We start from the raw sequence: 10,714 nt of genomic DNA on the forward strand, positions 1-10,714 counted from the left end.
GGTAATGCAGTGTTTCCCAAACTCGGTCCTCGGGACCGCAAGGGGTACATGTTTTGTTTTTTGCCCTAACACTACACAGCTGATTGAAATTATCAAAACTTGATGATTAGTTTATTATTTTAATCAGCTGTGTAGTGATAGGGTAAAATTCCAAAACGTGCACCGCTTGGTGTCCCGAGGACCGAGTTTGGGAAACCCTGAGGTAATGTGTACATGTCAATGACTGCCTATAGTGTGGGGGTGCTCTTTGTTTTATGTCTTCCTTCAACCGTCTCCCTCTCGCTTTCTCTCTCTGGCTATACTGCTCAGTCCCCAGACTACTCACATTATCAATGCGTGTGTATGCCATTGTGCATCCTTGTGTGTTTATATGTGTGTGTGTGTGTGTGTGTCTGTGTCTGTGTGTGTGTTTTCCTGACTGCAGAGAGCCCCCGTGCATTAACCTCGAGGGAATGTGCTAGCTGGCTCTGTGGCCCATGCCCAGCTTTTGTATGTAAATGAGAGCAGGAAGCAGGAAGTGCTGTGCTACTTCAGGGTCCCTCTGTCTTTACGCCTCTGCTCTGGGGTCAGTCCATCCTGCCCAGGTACCCCACCCCCCTCAACATTCATTAATGCCCCTTGTCTGGTCAGAGTGGTGTATTACGACTCTAAAAAGAGGAGTTAGCGAGTTAAATTTGGACAACTCTGAGCTCAACTTGGGATAATCATTGGCACAAAGTGGCTCACCTTTTAGCTAGGTAAATTCTATGGCAACGAATACTTCAGAAATAATCTGCTCCGGGGCAGGGTAACTCAGGCCTAACTCCACATATCCTGAATTAAATGTTTGAGCCGTGAGTTGAGGACGAATCAAATTAGATGCCCTGTTGTATGTCTACAGATGAAGGGGTGGGGGTTGTTGTATGTCTACAGGTGAAGGGGTGGGGTGTAACGGTCCTGACCTGTTTTATGTTGTTTTTGTATGTGTTTATGGTCAGGGCGTGTGTTTTGGGTGGGCAGTCTATGTTTTGTATTTCTAGGTTGGTTTTTGTGTTCGGCCTGGTATGATTCTCAATTAGAGACAGGTGTGTATCGTTTGTCTCTAATTGAGAGTCATACTAAGGCAGCCAGGGTTTCACTGGGGTTTTGTGGGTGTTTGTTCCTGTGTCCTCACAGGACGGTTGAAGGTTAGTCACATTTGTTGTTTTGTAGTTTTGTAGTGTCTTGTTTGCTGTTGTCATTAAAAGATGGCTTATTTCCCTCAATCCGCATCTTGGTCCTATCCATGCTCCTTCTCGTCTAAGGGGGAGAACAACATTGACTGCCTTTACATGGGGGTTGTTGTATGTCTACAGATGAAGGGGTGGGGGTTGTTGTATGTCTACAGATGAAGGGGTAGGGGTTGTTGTATGTCTACAGATGAAGGGGTGGGGGTTGTTGTATGTCTACAGGTGAAGGGGTGGGGGTTGTTGTATGTCTACAGATGAAGGGGTGGGGGTTGTTGTATGTCTACAGGTGAAGGGGTAGGGGTTGTTGTATGTCTACAGATGAAGGGGTAGGGGTTGTTGTATGTCTACAGGTGAAGGGGTAGGGGTTGTTGTATGTCTACAGGTGAAGGGGTGGGGGTTGTTGTATGTCTACAGGTGAAGGGGTGGGGGTTGTTGTATGTCTACAGATGAAGGGGTAGGGGTTGTTGTATGTCTACAGATGAAGGGGTAGGGGTTGTTGTATGTCTACAGTTGAAGGGGTAGGGGTTGTTGTATGTCTACAGGTGAAGGGGTAGGGGTTGTTGTATGTCTACAGTTGAAGGGGTGGGGGTTGTTGTATGTCTACAGGTGAAGGGGTAGGGGTTGTTGTATGTCTACAGGTGAAGGGGTAGGGGTTGTTGTATGTCTACAGATGAAGGGGTAGGGGTTGTTGTATGTCTACAGATGAAGGGGTGGGGGTTGTTGTATGTCTACAGGTGAAGGGGTGGGTGTTGTTGTATGTCTACAGATGAAGGGGTAGGGGTTGTTGTATGTCTACAGGTGAAGGGGTGGGGGTTGTTGTATGTCTACAGGTGAAGGGGTGGGGGTTGTTACAGATGAAGGGGTAGGGGTTGTTGTATGTCTACAGTTGAAGGGGTGGGGGTTGTTGTATGTCTACAGATGAAGGGGTAGGGGTTGTTGTATGTCTACAGATGAAGGGGTAGGGGTTGTTGTATGTCTACAGGTGAAGGGGTGGGGGTTGTTGTATGTCTACAGGTGAAGGGGTAGGGGTTGTTGTATGTCTACAGGTGAAGGGGTGGGGGTTGTTGTATGTCTACAGGTGAAGGGGTGGGGGTTGTTGTATGTCTACAGGTGAAGGGATGGGGGTTGTTGTATGTCTACAGGTGAAGGGGTAGGGGTTGTTGTATGTCTACAGATGAAGGGGTAGGGGTTGTTGTATGTCTACAGATGAAGGGGTAGGGGTTGTTGTATGTCTACAGATGAAGGGGTGGGGGTTGTTGTATGTCTACAGATGAAGGGGTAGGGGTTGTTGTATGTCTACAGATGAAGGGGTGGGGGTTGTTGTATGTCTACAGATGAAGGGGTAGGGGTTGTTGTATGTCTACAGATGAAGGGGTGGGGGTTGTATGTCTACAGGTGAAGGGGTAGGGGTTGTATGTCTACAGGTGAAGGGGTGGGGGTTGTTACAGGTGAAGGGGTAGGTGTTGTTGTATGTCTACAGGTGAAGGGGTGGGGGTTGTTGTATGTCTACAGGTGAAGGGGTGGGGGTTGTTGTATGTCTACAGGTGAAGGGGTAGGGGTTGTTGTATGTCTACAGGTGAAGGGGTGGGGGTTGTTGTATGTCTACAGGTGAAGGGGTAGGGGTTGTTGTATGTCTACAGATGAAGGGGTGGGGGTTGTATGTCTACAGGTGAAGGGGTAGGGGTTGTTGTATGTCTACAGATGAAGGGGTGGGGGTTGTTGTATGTCTACAGGTGAAGGGGTGGGGGTTGTTGTATGTCTACAGATGAAGGGGTGGGGGTTGTTGTATGTCTACAGATGAAGGGGTAGGGGTTGTTGTATGTCTACAGATGAAGGGGTAGGGGTTGTTGTATGTCTACAGATGAAGGGGTGGGGGTTGTTGTATGTCTACAGATGAAGGGGTAGGGGTTGTTGTATGTCTACTGATGATGGGGTGGGGGTTGTTGTATGTCTACAGATGAAGGGGTGGGGGTTGTTGTATGTCTACAGATGAAGGGGTAGGGGTTGTTGTATGTCTACAGGTGAAGGGGTAGGGGTTGTTGTATGTCTACAGATGAAGGGGTAGGGGTTGTTGTATGTCTACAGATGAAGGGGTGGGGGTTGTTGTATGTCTACAGGTGAAGGGGTAGGGGTTGTTGTATGTCTACAGATGAAGGGGTATGGGTTGTTGTATGTCTACAGGTGAAGGGGTATGGGTTGTTGTATGTCTACAGGTGAAGGGGTATGGGTTGTTGTATGTCTACAGATGAAGGGGTAGGGGTTGTTGTATGTCTACAGATGAAGGGGTATGGGTTGTTGTATGTCTACAGGTGAAGGGGTAGGGGTTGTTGTATGTCTACAGGTGAAGGGGTAGGGGTTGTTGTATGTCTACAGATGAAGGGGTAGGGGTTGTTGTATGTCTACAGTTGAAGGGGTGGGGGTTGTTGTATGTCTACAGGTGAAGGGGTGCCCACTTTTTATTTGTGTATTCATCCTTTATTGACCCAGATGGCGCCTTTGAGCTTAACAACCTCATTTCCAAGATCGCAGCAGTGTGTGGCCATACAGTACATGCTACAGGGTCATACATTAATAAGGACAATACTGTAGCAGCACACTTGAGATATGAAAAAGAGCCCAGACAGCATTGATCGCTGTTCATGGTTTGGCGTTTGCATCCCTCTTACAGTGTAGTGTAAGCCTAAAGGACATAAATCCATCCATGATTATCGAATCGTCACATGAGAATTCCATGAGTTATTTGCAGAACAACCCATTTCCCCCTGTACTGCAATGCAGAGAGAGAGAGACAGAGAGAGACAGAGAGAGACAGAGAGAGACAGAGAGAGACAGAGAGAGACAGAGAGAGACAGAGAGAGACAGAGAGAGACAGAGAGAGACAGAGAGAGACAGAGAGAGACAGAGAGAGACAGAGAGAGACAGAGCGAGAGAGAGCGAGAGAGAGAGAGGTGCAGTAGCAGATGTCTATTGTCTGTACTTGGATTTTGCTAAGTGACATGTGTTATGGATTGTTTCATATGCACTGACCTTCAAGCCTCCGTTTAAAAATAAATAAACAGAAAAAAAGAAACGACTGCATCTCATTTATCTTTATTTCCTGTTCTCCATGAATGCCAGAGATGAATGCAGGTAGAAAAATAAAATGTAAGCGAAGACAACTCCCACAAATCATCTCTCCATCCTCCACCAATCAGCCGTAACATTACTAAAGATAACTCACAGTCCTTTGCTCTGCATTCTTATGAGATAACTGCTCCCTCACAGGGAAGCACTGTACTGTAGATTTGGTCATTGCTATTGGGCAATGCTATAAAGGACTTCTCTAACCTTTACCCTTACCCCAACCATAGCCATAACTCTAAATTAAAAACACAGAGGTCACCTTCTTACTCATGAATTTGTCTGACATCGGCAATCTAGCATGGCCATCTAATGACTACCCTGTAGCGTTATGTGACCATATTATTTACATTAAACCTGCTACTGTAGGTTCCACAATAATCCCCTTAAACATAGGACTTTTTTTGCTTCCAACTATGGCCGTGATTGGGAGTCCCATAGAGCGACGCACAATTGGCCCAGCATCGTCCGGGTTAGGGGAGGGTTTGGCCGGGGGGGCTTACAAGTAGGCCGTCATTGTAAATAAGAATTTGTTCTTAACTGACTTGCCTAGTTAAATAAAGGTACATTTTTTAAAAATAAATAAAATAAGAACAATTGTGTCTCGGGGACTCTTAAAGGGTATGAACACAAGGGCATCCCGAATGGCGCAGCGGTCTAAGGCACTGCATCGCGGTCTAAGGCACTGCATCGCGGTCTAAGGCACTGCATCGCAGTGCTTGAGGCATCACTACAGCCCCGAGTTCGATCCCAGGCTGTGTTGCAGCCAACCGTGACTGGGAAACCCATGAGGCAGCGCACAATTGGCCCTGCGGGATGTCCTCTAGCGACTTTTTGTGGCGGGCCGGGCGCATGCACACTGACTTCGGTCGCCAGTTGTACATTGTTTCCTCCGACACATTGGTGCAGCTGGCTTCCGGGTTAAGCGAGCAGTGTGTCAAGAAGCAGTGCAGCTTGGCAGGATCCTGTTTCGGAGGACGCATGGCTCTTGACCTTCGCCGTACGGGAGTTGCAGCGATGGGACAAGACTGTAACTACCAATTGGATATCATGAAATTGGGGTAAAAATATTTTTTAAATATATACAAAAATAAGGGTATGAACAAAGAACAAAGACAATATCTATAAGGGACTTGGTTCCATGGTGTGCTTTAAATGGGTACAGTATCTGATGGCTGTAGCTACTGAAACATGAATGGGCTATGTCTTTCACAGTGACATCATGCGCCTTTTTGTGTGATAGGAGTATAAAGGAACCCATGGCAGCCCCTGTGTTTGTAATTGCGGTGGACAAAAGGCGATGTTAACTGTATCTGGACTGTACGTCTTCACAGTGGAGGTGTCAGCATTGGCTTTGTGTTTGGCTCAGCGACCTTGTCATTTGCAGACTGCCTATTAATTAACATTGGTGTGCATGGAGTGACCAGCCGTGGTGCATACTGTCTCCTGTCTATAGCAGATCAATGCAGGGAGAAAACACACAGGGAGACGGGCGCTTGGAACCGCCGTGTGTCTTCAAGTGGATTTTCCACTACACTAAAGACCCATTTGAGTAATGTGCTTCCGACACGCTCTCGTGTTGCCTCCCAGTGTTTCTGCTTTATGGACGATGCACCAGCATTTTGGCTTTACAGCGTTCTCTCACCATATCTCTCTCTCTCTCCCTCTGTGTGCTTCTCTCACTGCCTTTGGCTGAGACTGTAGTGAACTCACCCCATGCTGGGTTGTCTTTTCTCTGGGGACTGATTCCCTCATCTCTGCTGCTCTCCCTACCCAGTCTCAACACGGTGCCCTAGGCCCAACCACAGCCTCTAACCTATAGCCCAATGCCAAGACCAACATCCCAGCCCCCATTCCTCACACCCCCCATTCACAGCCCCAGCCCCCTCTTAATCCCGTCTCAAGCCCCTATGCCTGTCCCTCTGGCAGAGGATCTGGTCACCCACCAGAGAGTGTGTGGAGGACTATTACAGCCCTGCAAGGTTTATTTAACGTGACAGCTGTTACTCTCTGACCACCACCATGCAAGTGTTTTGGACTGCCAGTATGTGTGTGTGTGTGGCTGTTTGTGTTTGTATTTCTGTTAGTAGGCTTTAGTGTGTGTGTGTGTGTGTGTGTGTGTGTGTGTGTGTGTGTGTGTGTGTGTGTGTGTGTGTGTGTGTGTGTGTGTGTGTGTGTGTGTGTGTGTGTGTGTGTGTGTGTGTGTGTGTGTGTGTGTGTGTGTGTGTGTGTGTGTGTGTGTGTGTGTGTGTGTGTGTGTGTGTGTGTGTGTGTGTGTGTGTGTGTGTGTGTTTGTCGCGGATGTCCTTCAGTAGTAAGGACGTATTAGAGAGATGAAAATAATGCTAATTAAGTGTATTACAGTAGTGAGGACTACCCTGGCTGACACACACACACACACACACACACACACACCCACACACACACACACACACACACACACACACACACACACACACACACACACACACACTGTGCTCCGTGTGTGTGTACGTGCATCCACCTGTGTGTTTCTGGACACCCCATTCTGCCTCCTCGAACCACTGAAGTGGTATAAAAAAAAGCCATTCTGTGTTTGAATGAAGTGACAGCAAACAACAATAGCTTCAATGGCTGGTCTGCTGTGATTGATGGATTGCAGGAACCAATACTTTCCATCTCTTTTCTCAAGAGGAACTTTTGTGTGATTCGCTCAGTGTGGAAACAAAAGACAGGGTCAGTCAAAGTTTCAGTTTCTTTCTGCTTTATGGAGTTCTGGCAGTACGTACAGCTGGAGCAAGGAAGCACATTTGTTGTTGTTGGCATTCACGTATATTATATTTGCCATGCAGATTTTGCATGGTGTGTGTGTTTGTTGGTGTGTGTTTTTGTTGGTGTGTGTGTGTGTGTGTGTGTGTGTGTGTGTGTGTGCATTCTGACCTTGCTGAACACCCCTTTCAAATAGAGCTCTATGTGAGTTCTCTATGCTCTATGTGAGTTCTCTATCCTAGTGAATCTGGGAGTTGCAGGTCTTGCCAAAAAGAGCTAATCACAACTTCATTACCCTTGTGAAGCCACCAATGGCACCTTCATTCTCTGTTTCCAGGACACTGCGTAACTGTCTACTTCATTCTCTGTTTCACTGCCGAACTGTCTACTTCATTTGGCTTTCTGTTAAAGTCGTGACCTTAGCCTCAGGGAAGTTTTATAGATATAGATATAGGGCTAGGAAGAGTAGCTGCTGCTTCTTCAGCAGCTAATGGGGATCTGAATAAAACAATCATAGTTCTAGACTCGGATCCTTGTTTGATTACATCTCCCCATATCATTGTTTCTGCAGAGATGGCCTGACAAAAATGTCAGCCCCCAATCTCTCTCTCAATAAGATCACATTTGTCAAATAGGAAATTATAAATCAATTAGGTAAACATTTGTTTAGACCAGCGCAGCAGAATGTAACCTCTCGCAGAAAGACTAGATCATAGGAGACATCCCTAGCATTGCCTGCACTGTTAAACAAGGACTTTCTCAAGTTCCCTCATAACACTATGTGCTCTATGCAATGAGTTTGAATAAGATGCTGTTTTTTAGGACAGGGTTTCTGCGTCATTAGTATGACACATGACTGCTAGTGTCTTTGTGTGGTGGTTTGTATTTGTGCGTCTGTGTGTGTGTGTGTGTGTGTGCATGCGTGTGTGGTGTGTGTATTTTTGCTGCTTTCCTGGCTGTGTTGACGTTGATAGTCTGACAGGGTCTGGGTGAGCAGGGAAGTGGTGACTGTTGTGGTAGAAGACACAGAGAGCAGTGGATAGGAGGAGAGAACGTGGATGTGTTGTATGGGAATTGCAGTGTTCCCCCTATGTGCTTTTGTTCATAGTTTGCAACATTTACAAAGTCTTACGCACATACAGTATTCCACGTGTTATTAAACCGGCACTGAGCCCTTGTGATCAATGTTCCCTCTAATTTCTTTCCGCACGGAGCAAATGTCATGTTCTGTGCAACTTCCGGTGTGCATTTCCTGTACCTGCTTTAATATACTATTCTAACAGTGGCCAAGTAGGCTACTGTGGCTATTGGATCGTAATGTAGGCTACCAGAGTGGCCTACCATAAAAATGTGAGAAAATACATCACATAACATTTTAACATGGAAATAGCGGTTCGATCATTCAGCCTACAGTAGCAGCCAGTGTGTGCTGTTCAACGTAGGCCTACATTCTATGAAACTTTTGAAAGAAACATGCAGGGCTTGACATGAACCTGTTTATCCACCTGTCTTTCAGACAAGGAGGTGACTGAACATTTTGTTGTGTTGTTTGATGCAAAAATACAAGTCATTATTATTCCCAAACCATTATTACAGAGAATCAGACAAATTATGCTACCCTCTGCCTATTGGCTACTTAGCTTATTAAAGTCTGTCTCAAAATACAACACTGCCCCTTTAAGACATAAAAAAAGCTCTTTACCTGACTCACTTTTCAAAGATGGCTAGAAATGTATACGTTTTGTGCTCTTGTAGGAAGCAATCACTCCCCTATTACTGACTACAAATGATCTATAACTGGGCTAATAACTCACTAACTAGCAAAGAATATTAAGAAATGTGCCCACTTGGCTACATGCAGCTCTCGCTTTTATCTCAAAACAAGCGCATAATAATCTCGACCGCTCATGCTCACAGTCCAGTTCAAAGTGAATGGCACAAATCCATATATGGCAATGGTCTATTTGCGTATTGGCCTACTGCAGCTCTGTGTAGAGTACAGGCATGTCAATGCAATATAATCCTACTCCAATGTGCACTACAACAAAATCTCTTGCATAGTTAGTTTTGCATACAAAGTCTTGCATAGTTCGGTATGTTGCATTGAATGTGGCTAATATTGCATTGATTCATCACAATTCCCACAGCAAAGGGAAACGTTGATAGTGTTAACTAACGGGGAAAACTCTAGAAAGTTGAGTGAAGTTCAATCTCGTGCTTCTCTTTGCAGGCTGATATTTCTTCTGCACGGCAGTCCTGGGGGTGTTGCGTGCCCACGCACGCGTGCAGCTTAGAGGGAACATTGCTTGTGACTTTTTTAAACTGGCACTACCAGTCGAAGCCTGTTCCCTACTCTCTCCCCCCTCCTTCCTCTTCCTCTGAAAACGCATAGAAGGCCTTTGTTCTTTTCTCCCTTCTTTCTTGCCTCCTGCTCTCCTCTCCTCCTGTTGACAGGTTGCCAGGCAGCAGGCTGCCCATCACAGTGACCCAGAGACTGTCGTTAGGAGAGTGGGCTGGGCTGAAAAAAGGGTCCCACCCCACTATGACCCGACACTGTATTACTCTGTCCTCTTCTCTTTCTCTATCTACCTCTCTCCTCTCATTCTACCCAAACGCTGCCATCTATCCCTCTGTAGCCTTTTTCCCCCATCAGCACCTCTTCTCCTCCCATCCCTAGTTCCCTCTCCCCTCCCCACCCCATATTGTCATTGGCACTGACATTTATATTCTTATGTTACAGTGCTGGGGATAGTTTCAGTGCTGGGCTGGGCTTTGGCACTGTGGACTGATTGACTGCTTCAATGGACACCTGTGTAGATAGTGGCTAGCTGTTAAATGACTGGCCACGGCTGAAGTGCTACAGCCATGAGAGGACAGGGTTAACTCCTGGGGCCTCACAGGCATGTGGGGAAGAATGAGATGAGCTTGTACGATGTGTGTGTGTGTGCGTGCATGTGTGTTTGTGTGTGTGTGTGTGTTAGAGAAAGAGAGTCAAGGGTAAGAGACAATGGGAGAGGGAATGAATGACAGAAAGAAAGGCAAGAAGAAGGATAGTGAGAGAATGGGTTTGGCGTGGATTGAGAGGTTAGGGTGGGGCTGCATAATAACATTTTCTGTTGGGAGAGCATTGGGAATCGATAATGTAATTCATAGAAAAGCCATGGACTGGCCTCTCATTGACATTCACAGGCATGCTCAAGCTTACATCCCCAAGAATTAAAGAAGAGAGAAAAATCGGTCTGTCATTGAAACAAAGAGTCACCCATTGTTTATATCAAGCCCTTAAGTAACCGCAATGCCCAGCGAGCAGCCTTTAAAATATCATTAGGCTTTGATTGACATCTCCGGTGGCCCAGTGTCCTTGGTGATGCAGTGAGTAAGGAGGTAACCACAAGGTCAGCCAGCGCTCAGCACGTGTCCTCTTACCTGTGACGCTCTCTCTCTCTCTCTCTCTCTCTGTTCTCATAACCGCATGTGGCCATTTTAGGTCAGATAAAATGTAAAATGCCAGTTATTCCCAGGTACTGCCAAAGCCCATTTGTGGCACAGCAAGTGAGGGGCAGGAGTGTGGGTGACTCTTACCCAAAAACTCAGCAGCCCGCAGCTCACATCCCAGAGGCCCCACAGTCACAATGAGC

General features: G+C 46.5%; 1 protein-coding gene across 1 annotated transcript in view; it reads left to right on the forward strand.

Moving 5' to 3' along the window:
- The window catches only part of LOC120059822 (receptor-type tyrosine-protein phosphatase gamma-like), a 329,292-nt gene that overhangs the window by 75,663 nt on the left and 242,915 nt on the right, over positions 1–10,714 (forward strand). The gene's annotated exons all lie outside the window — the stretch shown is intronic.

The sequence above is a fragment of the Salvelinus namaycush genome, chromosome 2 (genome assembly GCF_016432855.1).
Source record: "Salvelinus namaycush isolate Seneca chromosome 2, SaNama_1.0, whole genome shotgun sequence".
In the NCBI taxonomy this organism is placed as follows: Eukaryota; Metazoa; Chordata; class Actinopteri; order Salmoniformes; family Salmonidae; genus Salvelinus; species Salvelinus namaycush.